This window comes from Corvus cornix, chromosome Z (assembly GCF_000738735.6).
Source record: "Corvus cornix cornix isolate S_Up_H32 chromosome Z, ASM73873v5, whole genome shotgun sequence".
In the NCBI taxonomy this organism is placed as follows: Eukaryota; Metazoa; Chordata; class Aves; order Passeriformes; family Corvidae; genus Corvus; species Corvus cornix.
This window is the reverse complement of record NC_046357.1, coordinates 29,354,178-29,372,972: the sequence shown is the minus strand read 5'-3', so window position 1 is coordinate 29,372,972 and position 18,795 is coordinate 29,354,178.

Sequence of the window (18,795 nt, the reverse complement as noted above, 5' to 3'; positions counted from 1 at the left end):
GAGGAGGTTCCTTGGTTTTGGCTCACTATGCCTAAGTAATTGGATGGAACTGAGGGTGTAATAGAGATTTGTCTCTTGATAGGGGTGGTAGAAATGGAGAATGGAGAATCTGTTGAGTGAGGGAGCTCTGTGAACATGGAGCACGAGGCCATGCACAGGCAGATGGAAGAGCCATTGCAGAAGAGCAGCTTTCCAAAAGTTGCATTATGTAGACTGGGGATTGGGTGTTATGGAGACAATGCTAGATATGGAGCTCAGATGTCAGGCCAGTCAGTTCTGTGCTATTATTTTTGCTAGCCTTTGTCAGAGGGGCTAGGGGGGGACATCCTGGAAGTAAATCTTTTAACATTTCTTCAAAGACAGGAAAAGAAATAAACCAAGATAAAGTGTTTGCAATGTGGCTTTTATTCAACATTATCCCTTGCTCCATTCTATTTAGATGCTGAAATACTTTTATTATGGAATGCCATTTCTGGCAATCCTGTAAAGAGTATTAAAGAGAGAGGGTGGAAGGCAAGAAAAAGAGGACTGTTTAGTTGTCTGGAGGTGCTATTGTCAATCATCTGTTTTCTTTCAGACATACCCATAAACAGCAGAAATAACTGGGGCTTTGCCTATGGTCATGGCTTTATTTTGCAGTCTCACTGCTGTAGGTGAAGAGCTATTCAATGTGACCAGCCACTCTGCAAAGCAACACATCAATTGAATTGCCTTCTCCTGAAACATTTCTCTTTACTTGCCTTCAGATCTCATCCTAAAAGCAGGGACAGAAAAGGTAAAAATTACCAGGGCTAAATGGTAATGACCTTATGAATCAGAGACAAACAGAGAGAATGTGCCATAAGCAGTGTTATAGCACTGGAAATATAAGGACCCCTCATATAACCATGATGAAGAATGGGAAACATCATCTGCTTTCTTCTTGCTGATGGCCTGGAGGTAGGGAGAAAACCTGTGTGGGAAGGGAAGAATGGAAGCAGGGACAAGCTCCTTGCAGAAACATTTCCCACTCACACATGAGCAAAGATTATGTTTTGTCAGCTGGTGGTGACTTTGAAAGTATGTGTAAGACCACAGCCTCAGCTCTCTCTCTGTCTGCACATCCCTGCAAGCACTGTTGAGCCAGAGCTTGGAAATGTCTTACTAGATTCTGCCATCCCAAAGATCAGGGGGAAGCTCTTTCACATCCTCCTTTAGGTTGTCTACTTCCCTCACAGGGCTAAGTCACCCCTGAGTGAACAGTATTCAGGTGGCCTACTGGGCTTTTCATGCATTTGCCAGCCCAAAATTAATTGTTTTTGCATTAGCTTCTCCTTTCAGCTGTTCTTCTCAGTTATCATTACAACTCATGCCTTTACAGCAGCATCCCTAAGAATGCTTTTAGTTCATTAATCCTAAGCAGCTCCAGCTCTGGCCCAGGTATCCTGCCTCTAGCTTTTGTTGATCCTCACAAAGAACTTTATAGACCACACTGAACAGAACTTCTGTTGCTATTGAAAATATAAGAGGCGTGTCTTTGAACAGTAGAGGCCAAATAGAGCTTTTGAGAGCAAAGTAAATTTCTTTACCAAACCTCTTTGCAATCTAAGGATTGCAAATAATGTTAAGACATTATCTGCTTTATAAAGGAGGTAAGAGCGGGTTTCTTCCTATGAGTTAGGAAGGGAACTAAGTGTGCATGTGAATATGCAGCAGCCTTTCTAATGGTGTTCCATACAGTGGGTCAAGGATGGAAAATGCCTTGTTGAAAAAGAAAGTTAAAATAATGAAAAATATGGTTGCTGTGTGCAACTTTATTTTATATTTGAATTCAAGCTACCTTCCTCTGATTGCAAATGAGAAATAAAAGCATCTGTCACTCTCTTAGAGGTTGCCAGCCTGCCTAGCACAGGGGCATTATGGCAGAGGAAAGGAGCTGCCATATCTGGGGTTCTAGAAGTGGTCACAGAGAGGTTTGGTCTCGAGCGGTTCCAGGGAGGTAGCAGGACCTAGACCAGTAAAAGTGAGAGTGCTGTATAGCATGTTCAAGAAGACAAGGTCCTCAAGAAACAACTTTCTTCTGCAAGTGGGTATATCCATAAATAAGGTTTCTCGGTGACTTTTCTAGGAGTCACACAACTCAAAACTGCCTTGTCCGTTGCATGCAAAGAATTATGGAAGAAATTATTTTTGTAGTCAGACAGCAGTAGTCATATAGGAGGTGTTTCTCAGCCTGCCACTCATTTCAGTCAAGTCACTTCATCCCACAGGGCCGCAGTTTCTTGCTCTATAAACTGCATAAATGGTAAGGTCCCTCTGTGAGGTCCTTTCAGCTTTACCTGTATATAGCTTATAAAATAGTGATCCCTAATTGTCCTTCCTTAAGGAATGGATTAGTGGGCTATTTCATTCATGTCAGGTCTGTTATTAAGGCAGAGGATTTATTTATCACAGGATGTCTGTTGGGAGCGAGCCTCAGGTAGAACCAGAAAGAGCTCTAGGACCTCTGACTCATTCTCAAAGAAGCCACTTTCTTTTGTGTTAACCTGTGAGAGAGGAAACTCTGGCTGTGAATCCATTCACTCTTTCCATTTCCAGTTTACTCAGGAACCGGTTCAGTTAAATGTCTGTCTTGATGCTGGATATGGCTTTCAAAACCTGTAGACTTAAAATTATTCTGAAAGTGAAACATGTTTTAAATGTGGTGGGATTTTTAACAGGCCTTGCTTTTTTTTTTTCCCTTAAGCATACATTTCTCTGTAACAACCTTTTATTTTTATTATCAACCTTGAGTGTATTTTTAGCTGTCTATATATGCATGCAGGATCACGAATACCTTAAATGTCACATATAAATGGAGGAGTCATTTATCCCATCATAGTGATAGCACAGCTGGTGGCAATCATTCCAACTTCAAGCTAACTAAGGTTGTCATGTTTAAAATTCTACCGAGAATGAGTTTAATAAAGAAAGACTCTGGCAACAGGCAAAGCTTTGCAGAGACTACAGATCATTGGACATTCTGTGAATTTTTTTTACTGTGATGAGTCTTCCTGTCTATTAATTCTGATTTTTATATCAATTTCCTGTCTGTGATATTTTCTCATAGTCTATCCCCAAATTTTTCAATAATCCTGATAATTCTTTGCAAAGATATCTTGCTAACTGCACTAAGTTAAAGTCAAATAATCTGTGGCAAGGAAGAGGAACACACTTAGAAGAAGTTTAATAATGGTATTCAATATTCACATTCATGTGTGTTTTTTTCTGGTTTTATCTCTCCTTGTGAAATTCAGTTTTTAATATCTCCTGAGGTGTTCTTCAGCATGATACAGCACAGTATAATAGGACTTACTAGATGTAATTAAAATCTCACAATTCTTAAGTCAAACCTCTTGCAGGAAGATTACCTCCCACTTCTAGACACCTATTAAACATCCACAACAGCAAGCAGTCTGTTGGCTATTACAAATTTCTGTGAGACAGCTCTAATCCTAAGCCTGCTACTGCCTCAGACTAAGGTTCACTAGCCTGTCAGGGACTTAGCTAGCTTTGCTAACATGACACTGTCCCAGTTCACATGCACACATGCACATTGGTGGTTATGACAAGTACCATCATGGCCCCTCTGCCTACCCAGTACCCCTTCCCCAGTCTTGTGCCCCCTTTCCTGCCCTTGAGTGCCTGACTCACTGCTGATCCAGCTTTGTGATCACTGCAGACACACAGCACTCATGTACTCGTCCCACAAGCAGGCCACACTCTCAGGTCCCCCAAATCCCAGCATGGGCTGTCTGCACATCTGATACCTCAGCTCAGAACTGAGTCTGCCCTGCTCATCAGCTGGTATCAGCTTGAAGATTGCCAGTGAATACACACACACACACACTTTCCCCATGCACAGCAGGTTTTGGGGAAGGTACAAACATTCACCTCTTCCAGCAGCTGGTACCAGCCCAAGGGCTCTGTGTGACCTGTGCTCCAACTCCAGCTGTTGGTGCTGAGCCATGGACTCACACTGGTGACCCCAGAAGCTGCTTTTCAGGATACAAACTGTTCCTCCCCCAGTGGCTGGAGGTTAAAGACCCCCCTCACTCCAGTTGCTGGCACTGAGAGCCCCCCCTCACTCACTCTGAAGCCAGCACCTCTGGCTGGAGGCGCCCACAGCCTGGTCCGGCTCCAGGAGCTGCTCCCCGCTCCTCACGCTGCTCCCCAGCCCCTGGCACTGAGTCCTGCAGCAGCCACGTGCCTGGGATAGGGCATGAGGTCATGCAGAGAGGTGGCTGAGAACAGGCAGGACACACTGCGGTGATCAGGTGAAGGGCTCTGCCGGACAAGCCACTGAGCAGCCCCAGCTCACAGGTGACAGGCGCCTTCTGTACCCTTGTCTGCCCACCCCACCTCTTTGTTCCTCCCTGCTCCCTCTTCCCTGCACATCTCCTCCTTGGCTGGCATAGTCCCACTGACCCACCCCAACACCCTGGATCCTCAGCTTTACATCCTTACGCTTTGCCAATTTCCAGGTTTGCCTACAGATTCTTATAGTTCATCAGCCGTTGTCACTGACAAGGTTTGTTTCTGGTTATTTTTTCCAGCAAAGATAATTGCACAGATTTGAGCCTGATTGCCTCTTTTCCTTTGTTTATTGCCACAGCTGAGAAAATAAATTCTCACACTCCACATATCCATACATAAACATTTAATTTATAAGCTTTCCTGTCTACCCCCATATTCTGCCCCTTTCCCCTGCATGTCCCTTATGCATCTGTACAACTCTATCGATACTCTCACTTTCCCCAACTGGTTGTCTAAGAATAGTTTGGGTTGGAAGGGACGTTAAAGATCACTCAGCTCTTACCCCTTTGCTGTGGACAAGGACACCTTCCACTACAGCAAGTTGCTCAAAGTTCCATCCAACCTGGCCTTGAACAATTCCAGGAAGGAGGCATTCTCTAGGCAACCTGTTTTAGTGCCTCACCACCCTTACAGTGCTTTGCTGGTAATAAAATTCTCAGCTCCACTTCTTTCCTTATCAATTAGTGCAATTTAGCTGGCTTCTTTTCGGCCTTTGTCTTTGTTCAAGCAGTTGATCAGAACTTCTGTCCTGTGAGAGAACTGTTTGCTCTCTTTCCTGTCATCCCAAATTTGCAAAGCCCCTTGTTGGAAAATCTTCAAGGAATAAAGTTTCTCACGCTTCCTATGTTCTTTCAGTCTTGTGTAGCAGTTGTCTCCTCTAGACTTGTCAAATAGATGGAAAAATTCTGGAGTAGGTATTCCAGCTATGCATCTGACCTGCCAGGTCAGGCCATCAGGTAGGTCAGATTGCTACTTAGCTTGCACAGCTCCCAGATTTCCAGTATTCCCAACTATCTGACAACTATCTGTATTTTTTTCCACAAATGAAATTATTAAACAAATTCAATCCCACTGCAAATATTGCTTATCTGTGTTTTCATTCCAGTTCAGGATAGAATAAATTGATATCAGAAAACTTGTTTTTTCCAGAGAATTGAAAAGTCCATTCTCTAGCCTTCTCTTGGTCTTGATCTCCTTCATAGAAACGTGGAGAAGTGCTAACTGCAGTATGCATGGTCACATACTAGGGAATTAATTACATGTTGTTGTATGCATTTTTATCACAGACAAAATCTCTCAGCCATCAGAAATCTCCAGAGTTTTCTGTGTAATCTCACTGAAAATATGCAACTGAAAAATATTCAGGAAAATATCAGTCAAGGAGAGGAAACTAGCTGCGTATTGTCACACCTGGCAGATTGATGGCTGAGGGAGAAATTAGGATTCTAACTGAGCACCTTAATAAATTGAGCTGAATTAGATGAAAAATTCTTAATTGTTAGGCATCATTCTAATTTCTAATGACAGTGAAATATTAAGCACAGAAAAATAACTATCCGTTCTGTATTCTTTAGTTACCTGTCAGGGTAATGATCATAAACTCACTGTGAATAGTGGGAATGATCTTTTTAGCAGAAGAAATTGCCACGGGCCTTCGAGTACACATATTAATCTTCTTCACAAAAAGCTCTGTATGAATTCAGCATACTATAATACCAGAGCAGCTCTGGGGCAAAGACCATTTCTTTGCTGTAGGTTCCCCATAACTTGCATAGAATTTGGTTAATTAATGACCACCCAGTACATAATTTTCCTTCTCCTCAGCATCCTTCTCTTAATATGTAACTGCAATATTCATACAGTTTTTACTGGAGGACACCCATGGGACAGCTTCTGTCAGAAACTGCATTTCTAATTTGTGTATGGTTGATCATTTCCAAAGGAACTCTGATGGGCTTGAAGGGTGCCCCTTGCCTTTGACTATCACATTCTGCAAAACTAGACTGACAGGGATACCCAGCTGGAATTAAGAGTTTAAGATTGCACCTGGCTCCCTACACAGCATTTCTTCACAGTGTCTTGCGACAATATTTAGAGGGCCTCATGTGACCCCTCTGCCAATCCCATCTCTGCATACAGAGATGCAAGTAGAGAGCCTGGCTTCTCCTGTGAGCAAAGGTGAAGATGTAGTCATTCATTGAGCACAGTTGCCATGTGAACCCACAGCATATAATGTGGACTAAAATGACAAGGCTTTGGTTTGGGAAGTTGTAAGATTTCTGTATCCAAACACTTTGAATCAACCAAAGCCTTAGGGCAGAAGCAGCTTGTAAACATTCAGGAACTAGCAGAGTAAAACTGCTTCTTTCTAACCCTCACAGTTCAGCAAATATTTTGTGGAAAATACAGATTTTTAAAATGAATGTCAGCAGAGCCTTTTCTTCAGCACAAGGCATCTGTATTTTAAAAGACCCTTTCATCTCATCTCAATTTGTCTTCTTTAAGCATAACTACAATGACCAGTATAATAAAAATGTTGTCTCTTGGCCTCTGCATTGTCATTTGTCTCTCTCTGTTTATCTCACTGCAGACCTTCGGAGTGGATCTGGACAGATTTTCACCAATCAGAAAATGGCTTATCCCTTTCCAAATACTATTTTTCTCTCCACTTTCTTTCTTTTCCTTCCTTCCTTCCTTCCTTCCTTCCTTCCTCCTTCCTTCCTTCCTTCCTTCCTTCCTTCCTTCCTTCCTTCCTTCCTTCCTTCCTTCCTTCCTTCCTTCCTTCCTTCCTTTCCTTCTTTCTTCTTTCTTCTTCTTTTCTTTCTTTCTTTCTTTCTTTCTTCTTTCTTTCTTTTTCTTTCTTTCTTTTCTTTCTTTCTTTCTTTTTCTTTCTTTCTTTCTTTCTTTCTTTCTTTCTTTCTTTCTTTCTTTCTTTCTTTCTTTCTTTCTTTTTTCTTCTCTTTGGAGTAGCAAGATGAAAACTGTAGAAAACAGCAACAAAATTCCTGAAAAATGAAAATGCCACTGCTTTTCAAAGCTCCAAATCAAAATCTTATTGAAACATCTGAAGGGTTTCACTGGGAAAAAAAAAGTTTCTGTTTTTCATAGGTCTTTCGGTCCAGAAGGAGCACTGACAGGTAGGTGGGAATATTTGTGTGATACACCATGTATCTGATCCTCTGCAGGCCTGACACACTTCAGGTGGTCCCCATTCTTGTTCTTTCTCTGTCCCTCCCATTCACATGCAGCACTGTTTTTACTCCCTTGGGATTTTTTGTCCAAATCATCTTTTGGACCTTCCAAATCCATCAGCTTTTTTTGCCTCCAGTCACTGACCTGCAGAGTGCTATCATTGTGTGTGTATCCTGGGACATCATTATGATTTCCAGTAGCTTACAGGCGCTAGGCCAATTCAGTCAGCTTTAGAACTGATTTTATTAAAATGCATGGATACAGAGAACTGTATTTAGATTCCCCAGTCATGCCTACTTGAAGCCATGTGTGGTATCTGTCTGGTTCTGGTGTTTCCTGAACAGTTTCTTTCAGTTTACACAGAACACCCTTTCCTGTTATATTTCTGCCTTTTTAATAACATTTAGATTTCTTTTTACAGCTTATTCATTTTCTAGATATTCCAGTTGTTCTGCCTTACATTTTAAAGGATTAATGAAAATAACAGGACCTGGTGTCATTGTGCCCTCTACTTGTGAGCATTTTGAGTGTCCTTAGGGATTTCCTTCATGCAAATGACAATCTTTTTTCATTTGGCTTTTATAGCTCAGTTTCTCCCTAATGAGATGAAACTTTTTTATACTGCTTTGGGATACTTTTTAGCATTTTTGTCTCAAAGATTATGATTCTTTGGCTGATTCAATTAAATGGAGGAAAAATTCAGAGAATTGAAAGAACAAGTATTTTGTTTCTTAAATGAGAACACAGATCCTTATGACTTCAGCCTGTCTTGTACAGATTTCTGATGTTTCATAAGAATTTGAATTACATAATCCTTTCTATAAAACATTATTTCTGCTATTAGTTGAAAATAGGTAAAAAATGCCACATATAAATAAAGGAATATCTTTTACTTGCACAAAGAAACAGGAAGACAGAAAAATATTTTTATTGACTGAAAACAAAGGCTAGCTTAGAAAACATAACAGGTGATCCTGCCCCTCTACTGAGTCTTAGTGAGGCACATCTGGAGAGCTGCATCCAGTTCTGGACTCCTCAGTACAGAAGAGACATGGAGCTTCTGGAACAAGTCCAGAAGAGGGCTACGAAGATGTTCGAGGGACTGGAGCATCTTTCTTACAAGGAAAGGCTGAGGGATCTGGATCTGTTCAGCTGAAGGGACAATGGAGAGGGGACCTTAACAATGTCTATCAGTATCTGAAGGGAGGGGGTCAGAGGATGGATCCAGGCACTTCTTGGAGGTGTTGAACAATAGGACAAGAGGGAACAGGCAGAAACTGATGCACAGGAAGTTCCAGTTGAACATGAGGAAGAACTTCTTTACCGTGCAAGTGACCGTGCTCTAGAGCAGGTTGCCCAGAGAGGGTGTGGAGTCTCCCTCACCGGAGATATTAAAGAAACATCGGGTGAGATCCTGTGCAATGTGCTCTAGGAAGACCCTGCTTGAAACTTGAGCAGGGAGGTAGGACCGGATGGCCCACTGTGGTCCCTTTCGATCTTACCCGTTCTGTGAGCCTGTGATACATTTATAAAAGAATTGGTTTGGACAAAAGCATTTGTTAAATTTACTTGCTTTTTGTCCTTTAAATCTAAACACATTCTCTGTTCATTCCTTATGCTTAGCCAAGTTCTAATTACATTCTCTGTACTGTATACTCTCTATACTGTAGTATCTTTCTGCTGATTCATGCAGATTCCCAGAATATTCATTGTTCATATGAAGGTGCATTTCCCATGTCTACCCTACGCAGTATGATTTTCCCCTCAGTTTTTCATATTTTTGCAGCAGCCAGTAGTGAGAGAGCCATTCTTGGGCCATTGATGGAGAGCGCTGGGGTGGTTTTATGCAGTTAGCCTGAGCTGGAGGGACCGAGAGACACAGTGTTTTCCTTCCTGCATGCAGTAAAGTAGTTCTCCAGCCAGAGATGGAGTTCTCTATAGAGAGTAGAAAGTGTAGTCAGATGAGATGGGTAAGGCACAAGCCTCCAAAAGTCTGAAAAAAGAGTAAAGCTGCTGGGGAGACTCCAGTCAGGGATAACGTCTCAAGGGAGGATACAAAAAAGCCCAGTGTGACAACAACAACATGACACAGGATTGTTGCGTTGAACCATGACCAACCCCAGGGCCAGCCAGATCGAGTGGGCCAAAAGGTCCATTGGTTTGATGCTTCCACAGCCCAAAAGCCCTGAGCATTCAAAAGGCTGTGAAAAATACATAAATCCATGCCTTACCATTGGCCGCAGCCCTCCCCTCCCCTTATTTCTCATATTTGGTTGTAATTCCAGAGAGTTCTATGGATTTCGGTAGTTAATTTTCCCCTCTTACTCTTCCCTGCCTACCCCTTCTCCCATTTGCTGTAATTCCTTCTCCCCGCCTTGGTAACACCTGCTGGCTGATGTTCCATTGGTTACTGTGTGTTTTCCATGCCCATATTGTGGGGGTACAAGACCCCCTGCAAGCCATGCTTCTTTGGCTTTCTCCATGGATTTTTCTTCTCCAGTAAACCCTCTCCCCCCATGAAGGAGTCCCTTCGCTTCTTCCCTACCTCCTTCGCACACCCTTGCCATCAGTGGGCAAGGCGAACCCCGAGCAGGTGCTTCGCCTGCCCTCCCGCACCGCGATTGGCTTCCATCCTTCCCTGCTCGGAGCAGGCAGAAGATTGCCCGGTGCTGGGACAGCGTGCTAGCTGGCTACAACAGTGTGGCACAGGATCTTCAGATCCATCTCTGAGACGTATTTGATTCACTCCAGGCAAATGATACAGGAATAACCTATGGTCCCAAGGGACCATTTGAAAGGGAAGAATGGCTTCTCTAATTATCTTCAGAAGGGGCACACATTTTCTGAAGATCGCTCAGAGTGGTGAAAGATTATTAAGAGACATACCAGGATGCATCACAATTCCATGTCAGCTGAGAACAGAACTAAATTAAAAGAACTTGGGAACATTATTCCAACACACAAGTGTTTGAAATGGTGATTGTTGCGAATGGGACACAGAAGATCATTGACTGAAGTATTACCTCAAGTTTGTGGACCTTACCTGTCCTGGGAGTTGAGAGGCATATCTGTCTTTTGTGCTGATGGGTATGAATATGGCTGGAGCTAACATTTGTCACCCTTCTTGTGGTGGCATTGCTCCACTGTACAAAACTACCCCAAAGAAGGTGGAGCAGGAATCATCAGGCACAACTGCACAACCAGGTTAAGTTTCATACTAAGTACCATGTCAGTACCATTTTTCTCCAAAGATGGGTGAATGATCAGCCTTCTTGCAGAAGAGGCGATATTATAGATGACAAGTCCTGAAACTCTTTTGAAGTTCAGAGTAGGTAAAAATTGCCACTGTGATATTTTTTTCTTTCTGCGCAACAAAACATTCTATTTTAATACCTTTATCCAAATGTTGTATTTCAGTTCGAGCTGTATCTCTATGCAAGATGCTGTAACACCAGTACCTACACTGTGACTTTGTGCAGCATGTCACGTAAGAAGAAAACTAAGCCTAACATGCAAAGTGTTTACTGTGAGTCTTACGAAGACTTAGCAAGAAATCGTGTAGCAAGAAATTATAATACACATTATTATCGAAATTCCAGCCATTCCTGGACTTCTTGCCAAGTCATCAAGACTCAAGTAGGATGTATGGTTATGAATAGATGAGACAAATTTTGTTTCAGACAGGAAAAAAATCCACAGAACTGAAGTATTCTATGTTAACCTATGAGAAGGAAGTAAGGATGTGACAATTAATAGGCTTACTCCACTAACTTCTGAGTTGTAAGGTGCCTCATTATCAGCAATTCCTACAGTTTTGGAAAAACAAACTAATATTATGCGCTGGGAGTCATTTTCCATACTTGCTCTCAGCGTCAGAAAAGACTGGTTACATTTGGCACTTGAATGTGTCCCTAGCAATCAGTGTAGCTGCATATATTCTGCATGATGTTGATTAATTAGATTTCTGATCATAAAGGGTAGTAGAAAACAGATGCACAGATACTGAACTCTATATGAAGGGCAACTGCTCTTGGTAAAAAGTCCTCTTTTTTGCTCTGGGAAAGCCTTCAAAGTTGTTCAAAAGCCTTACATTTCATGATGGGAATATAAGATTTTTGTTTTCCATGACTGGTGATAGGCTGGGGGAAGAATTTAAAAAACAAGCAAGAAAACGAACCCACACAAACCCCCAAACAAACAAAAACTGAACAACCAAAAAAAAAATGTAGAGCCTTTCTGAGTATCCAGCTCTTATTCCAAGGCAAACTTTATCTGTGATCATGCTCAGCTCCAGGAAAACAACAAAACAAAATTATGATATGTTATTAAAAGGAAAACAAATCCCAGAATGATTAATTGTCTAACAAGAACAGAAGAAGGCAGTCTCCCTGACCAACAGGTAGAGTGGCTTTGAAATGCCATTGAAGTCCTTGCTTCTACAAAAAACACAATCCTTTATTGGAAGTGAAATGAAAGTGAAGCAGTGGAATTGTTTGCAGAAAAGGAAGTCATAAAAAGCACATGTGGACGGAAGGAGGGTTAAGCCACTTGAACTTATTTGAAGTGTACTTGCCCTAGGCAGACACAAAATGCGTATTGCTGATCATATGGCAAGCAAAGAGTAGTGTTTTGCAGACTTCTTTATAGGACACAGCAAGACTCAGAGAGAGGAAGGGAGGGAGGGCTGCAGAATGCAGAGGCCTTCCAGGTTTCAGAAAAATGTCTTGTTTACTGAAGCTTGGAACCTAAAGACATCCTTATTCTAGCTGCAAGACTAAGATTATCAATGATATTAAGAACATGTCCAAAGAGGTTCAGTCTAAGGAAGCAGAAAACTTGTATTTTGTCAAGTCTTATACCTGTGGATTGCTATATGACTTCAGGCCAAGTGGGGACTGCAATTTCTTCTAATATCCCTTAAGTAATATTTACAGACAAGAACTAATCCAGACAATATTTCGTTTTTCTCAAAGTATAGTGGTCCATTCTGGACACAGTATTGCAGCTGGAACCTTTCCCCTCCCATGGAGTGTCTATTCAACATTACTATTACACATCCCAAAAGAGGTGCAGTGGAATCTTGCTGCTCTTTGTGAGTTAGTTTCACCCTCAAACCCCTAACATTATACTAGCCATCTGGTTGCCTTTTTCATATGTGACATTTGGTTTTTTCCCCTCACTATATATCACTTGTCTCTGTGGCATTTCATCTAGTTGGCCCCAGGCCATCTGTCCAATTTGTAGAGGTAATTTTGAATTCTGTTCCAGTCCTCCTGAGTGCACCTTTCAGTTTGTGTCATCTGCAAATACTGTAAATGCACTTACTCTTCATTCTCCTAGTCATTAATGAAACAACTGAATAACACAAGGCACAGGACAGACCCCCCCATGGGAAACAATTTGCATCTCTCCCCACAAATTACAGTGAATCTCCAGTAACTATTCTGACTGTTTTCTAAGAAACAAATAGACCACCACTCAGCTCTCTGTTCCCTAGAGAGCTCCTGAGATCCATGGGTTCATTGTGCACTAACAAGAAAGTGATGGGCAGGTTTACGGAAACTGATATGTATTACATCCTCTTGTAACCTTACAAGTGAGGCCAGTTACTCCATCCTTGACAAATGCCTTCCTCCTGTCTTTTTCTTCCTTTCCTCTACAGTGAGCTTCATTTAGTCCCAAATTCCGTGGTTTCTGCAGGAGAAGTTAGAGTGATTACCTCAGAGCTCTCAAAGGGTCAGTTTTCCCCTTTTACAATAGTGGATATATGTTTGCCCTGCACTTTCACAGGGCTTCACATTTCCTCTACTACTTCTCAGAAACAGTAATCTTTATGTTTGCTTTGGCTGTTTCCTTCACCTTTCTCTAAACTTCGCCAGCTTTCACAGTATTTTTATCCTGTTCTTTTCCTTACTTTAGCCAGTGTTTTTTTGCATTGTAATGTTGTCTGGTGACAGTTTCATGAAGATTAGAGAGAGAAAACAAAGAAGTGCAGTATTTGTTTGTGTCACCCATTGTTTGCTCTCTTTTCCCATGTAGTAACAGATCTATACTTTGCTGTCACGTATTTTGTTGTTCTTAAAGAATATTTTTTTCATGGCTTTCTCACGTGCCTCGTACATATTCCTCCCTGTTTATATCATGGTATTGTGGCTTTTGAGCCTCTAGGGTAACATTTGTAGTAAATGTTTGCACTTTTGTCCACAGCTGTGAAGACTTCCATCGGTGGAAAGGAAATTCTCCTGAAGATGAGATTACCAATAAAAATGCAGATGTGATGCTATAAAAATGCAAAATATGAGGAGCTGATGTGGCAAACATTAAGTGTGGTTGGTAAGGTCATAACAGACTAGTAGAACAGATCTCTGAGAGGTAAGATAAGAACATACCCTCACTATTTTGCATTCCCTTTGTTTTGCTTTATTACCTACTTTCTCCTTGTTAGAATGTGTGCTGATATGATCAAGAAATAGATGAGAAAATAAGAGAACCTAGAGAATTCGGACAGTACACTTACTTTTCTGCTCTTTTGGTATCATGTTTCAGCTCCAGTCAGTTCACTAGGAATAATCACATGTAGTTGCTTTCTAAAGACAGCTGAATATCTTAAATGGCTTGATGGCATAACCATTTCATATGTCTCTCTCAATGGGATGTTTTAGGCTAACGCATATTGCAGACTGTGGAACTTCAAGTGTAAATTGTTAATCAGAGTAACTGGAAGCAGTTTAGGACTATGACATTGATGGAGAAGTAATATTTGCAGTTTTCAGACTAATGTAAGAAAATTAAAGACTAATCTTGTTGTTGGCCCAATCTTAAAAAGTAAACACCCACAAAGTGACAGCACAGATGGCTTGAAAGTCTTGTACGAGAGAATTGGCATTGATTGCAAGGCTGAGCTGGAAAACAGTTTAAGATGCCTACTGTTCAACAGGTTTTCCTTACTGCAGGATTAGACACTACATATCAAACTGGATGTGAAATGAATTTCTACTGGCTTGGTACCTATTGGGCAGAGGGATGAGTGACAGTACCTGTACAACGCTCATTTCCTAGCTGCCATCATGTCTGCAGATTCTACAGGTTCAGGAGACACCAGAAAACTATTTTTTCTTAGTGAAGGTGACTGGCACAGCTTCTTGTGCCATGTGCTTCCCTGCTTAGGAATTCTGACCTAATGGCTCTGGTCAGCCCATACTACAGTGATGATCAGGAATGACTGCATGTGAGAAGACTTCTTCAATTAGGTCAGCTTCTGCTCATGTGAACAAGAATACAGAGACAATGTGGTCACACTCATCAGGGTCATGTCTGCCTTTCTAAAGAGCTGGTAAGCTGACCTTTTTTTTTCTTTGGAATAAGTGTGGGGATTCATCCAGTTGGCCGCCTTCAGGATTTTTATCAAGATTCTGGTCATCACACATCCATGTTGAGTGGGCAATAGGCAGCAGATATGTGAATATACTTAGCTGACTGAGGTTGTGTGGCCTATTTGGTATAAGCAAGTTTGGAGATATTATGTGTTTTTAATTCGGAAGCTACTTCTCTGTAGAATTAAATTTTTGTAGGTAGGACAAGAAGCAAGCAATAACAGACACTCAAGTAATGTTTAGATGTAAGTGTAACTGATCTGCATTATGACAGAGATCATTCTCATACAATGCTACTTTCAGTGAAGCAGTATTATGTATAGGATATCTTTTGCTGTCATTGAAAACTGTTAAGCATATACAGCATGCCTGCTTGGAAAAAGTAGTTTTAAGTCTGAGTTAGAAGAGTCCTGTCCCCATTTTGCAGCATTGTGTTGAACGTGAAGCCAACTGGTGCTGTTTTAATGGGATCTGGATAGTGCACACAGGAAGTTAGAGACAAGATGCAATGTGTTTGACACTGTCCCACATGATATCCTTGTTTCCAAATTGGAGAGGCATGGATTTGATGGATGGAGCACTTGGTGGATAAAGAGCTGGCTGGATGGTAGCAGGCAAAGAGTTGTGGTCAACAGCTCTTTTTCCATGGGGACACCAGTGACCAGTGGTGTCCCTCAGGGGTCAGTACTGGTGCTGATACTGTTCAACATCTTACCAGCGTCATGGACAGTGGGATCAATGGCAGCCTCAGCAAGTTTGCCACCAACACCAAGCTGTGTGGGGCAGTCGACACGCTGGAGGGAAGGGATGTCATCCACAGGGAGCTGGACAGGCTGGAGAGGTGGGGCTGTGCAAACCCCATGAAGTTCAGCAAGGACAAGTGCAAGGTCCTGCACCTGGGTCAGGGCAATCCTAGACACAGCTACAAGAAGAGAGGATTCTGCCCCTCTGCTCTGCTCAGCTGAGACCTCACCTGGAATGCTGCATTCAGCTCTGGTGCCCCCAGCATAAGAAGGACATGGAACTGTTGGAGCAAGTCCAGAAGATGGCCACGAACCTGCTAAGAGGGCTGGAGCACCCTGCCTATGAAGACAGGCTGAGAAAGTTGGGGCTGTTCATCCTAGAGAAGAGAAAGTTGTGTGAAGACATCATAGCAACCTCCCAGTATCTGAAGGATCCTACAGGGATGCCAGAGAGAGACTCTTCATCAAGAACTGTAGGGATAGGACAAGGAGTAATGGGTACAAACTAAAAGAGGGGAAATTTAGGTTAGATCATGGGAAGAAGTTCTTCACTCTGAGGGTGGTGAGGCACTAGAACAGGTTGCCCAGGGAGGCTGTGGAGGTCCCAGCCCTGGCAGTGTTGAAGGCCAGGCTGGATAAGGGTTTGAGCAACCTGACAGAGTGGGAGATGTCTCTGCCCAAGGCAGCAGGGGTTGGGGCTAGACAGTCTTTGAGGTCCCTTCCAACTCTTAATATTCTGTGATCCCGTGAATCTGACCTATTCAGCTTTGCCTCAATTTTCTGTACAAAGCTTCATGTCTCCTCTCCGAGAACTTCTCTCCATTGGAATAGTCAGTCTGCAGTCCTGGGGCTTCTCTTTATTTCCTTCAGAACATCTTACCACTTAATAGCTGGTGCCTCTGCTTTCAGCAAGTTCCAGATTATTTGATTTTAGTCTGGAGAGTACAATGAGAAATTATAACCTGTAAATTCTGGGTCTTCATGCTCAACCAATAGGCACTTCCTTTTCTGTCTTCTGTCAGAAAAAAACCAAAAAGGAGCCTGAGTCTCTGGTCCTGGCTTTTTCTTTAGGAAGTCTTAATTTTTTCTGCAGTTTTGAAGGGTGAGACCAACAACAGAATGAAGCAAGACTAAGGAAAACATTTTTTTTTTTTGCATGCTTGCTGCCCATAGGACACTCCTCTTCCTCCAGTCTGCAGTCCTGAATGGTTCATGGTTTTCCCTTTCTTCTCCTTTATTTTTATTCTGATTATTCTCCTTTTCTTCCATCAAGCCCTTGGTTATTGCCAAGAATTTATGCATTCAGTCCCATTCACTCCAAAGCAACTGGATGGAAATGTGTCAAGAAGGAAAAACAGTTTTTGATGGCAATATCATAATAGAAGAAAAAAGAGGTTATTCTGGAAATGTTCTCCTTTATCGTATTTCTTCATAACATCTGTGAAGACAACCTTCATTCCAGGTTCCCTGAGGACAAATTTACCAAGCATGCTTCAAGAGGAAGGGAGGAAATTGAGAAGTAAATTTTGGAGTTACGGAGAGTCCTGCCTTGCAGATTAGGTCCATGTGGGACTATTAGACTATCTTAAGCATCAAACTAAATGTGAGGTGTTCTGTTTATTACTGGTGAACAAAAAGTCTTATTGTAAGAAAAGTGCAGTTTCCAAGGAGTAAAAACATCTTCATGCTTAATTGACAGATATCATTGTTTAGAAAAGAAAAAAAAAATCAAGGGAAAGGGTACATATAAGATTTGAAACATTTTTAAGCTATGAGTTTTCTTTGAAGTTTGACTTTAATATCGGAAGATTGCACAACCAAAGAGAGTATTAAAGTCATTTATTTGTTTGTCAGGCTCAACACATCAAAAACCCAGACACCTTTGGTCATAAAGGGTAGAAAAATTAAGGGGGACGGAAATAGTCCTGCAGTTCTACACTATTTGCTTCTGCAACTGAATGTGGATCCAATGTTCGTGTATAGGGAGGTTTGTACTTCTCTGGCTGAGAGCATTATACCAACACATGCAGATGTCCAGCATTCCCTGGTTGTGTGTTTCACCTTTCACAACAAACAGGTTTACACAGTTTGGGACTGAGCTCAGATTATACTGGACTATTTATGTTTAGCATTGGGAAGGCTCTTCAGAGCACTCTTGTGGTAGGCAGTGCTCATAATGCACAGTAAGTAGAAAAGGCAGTGCTGCAGATGTTTTCTAAGGAAGAAGACAAAGTGGCAGGACCCTAGGGACAGCTTTGGACAGAGATGAAGGAGTTCACAGGGATAAAGAGCTGAGGAATGTCATGGAATACCAAATTCTGAAGAGGATGGGGTAGAAGGATCAGTATTTGCTACAGAATGTGTTGACCTGGTCATGAAAGCTTCATTAATTTTGCGGCTGCTCATTTTTTAGCACTAATGGAATGCATCCATAAATATATAATGTTAAAAGAAAGTTTAGGGTTATCCTTAGGAAGATATGAACAAGAAGGTTAATAAACCATCTCTCACTCAATGCTCTGCTAACATATAGAAAAAAATGGCATCACAGCTTTGCGATGAAATGGGATGAAGCATCAACATTTTTGAGATGGAAGAATTTGAAAACTTCAAACATTTTAGGAATTCAGTTTTGCAGCAGAAGTGGTTATATTTCCTGGTGAAAATTGCTTCTGAATGAAAAACAGGTTTCTAGTTATGGAAAATATTTTCTGTTAACAACTTCAGAAAATTTTAGGCCTTTGCTAGGGTAAGAAACATGCAGTCAAAAATTCCTGACCAGGAGTAGCTAAAAAATAGACAGATTGATTTCTTCTTCTCTTCCATACTATTAAAACAAAATGCTATTCATGTAACTGTGTCTTTTGAGCACTGTGCTCTCACTTACATCATAAATCACCGTATTTCCATGTCTCTTGAAGGTACAGAACAGTGAAAATGAGAGGTCAGCCAGAGAGTGTGTTAAGTATAATCATATCAAGACATAGAAAACAAGCCTGGTTTCCTGCTAAAAAGAATTGGTCCGAGAGAGAAGAGTTCACATACCTTTAACCAGGGAACAATGCACAGCGAGTTATATAAAGAGGCTGGATATATTGGCTGTGCAGTTGAGTCTTACTATCTGATTGTGATAGAAAAAGCTAACAATTGTG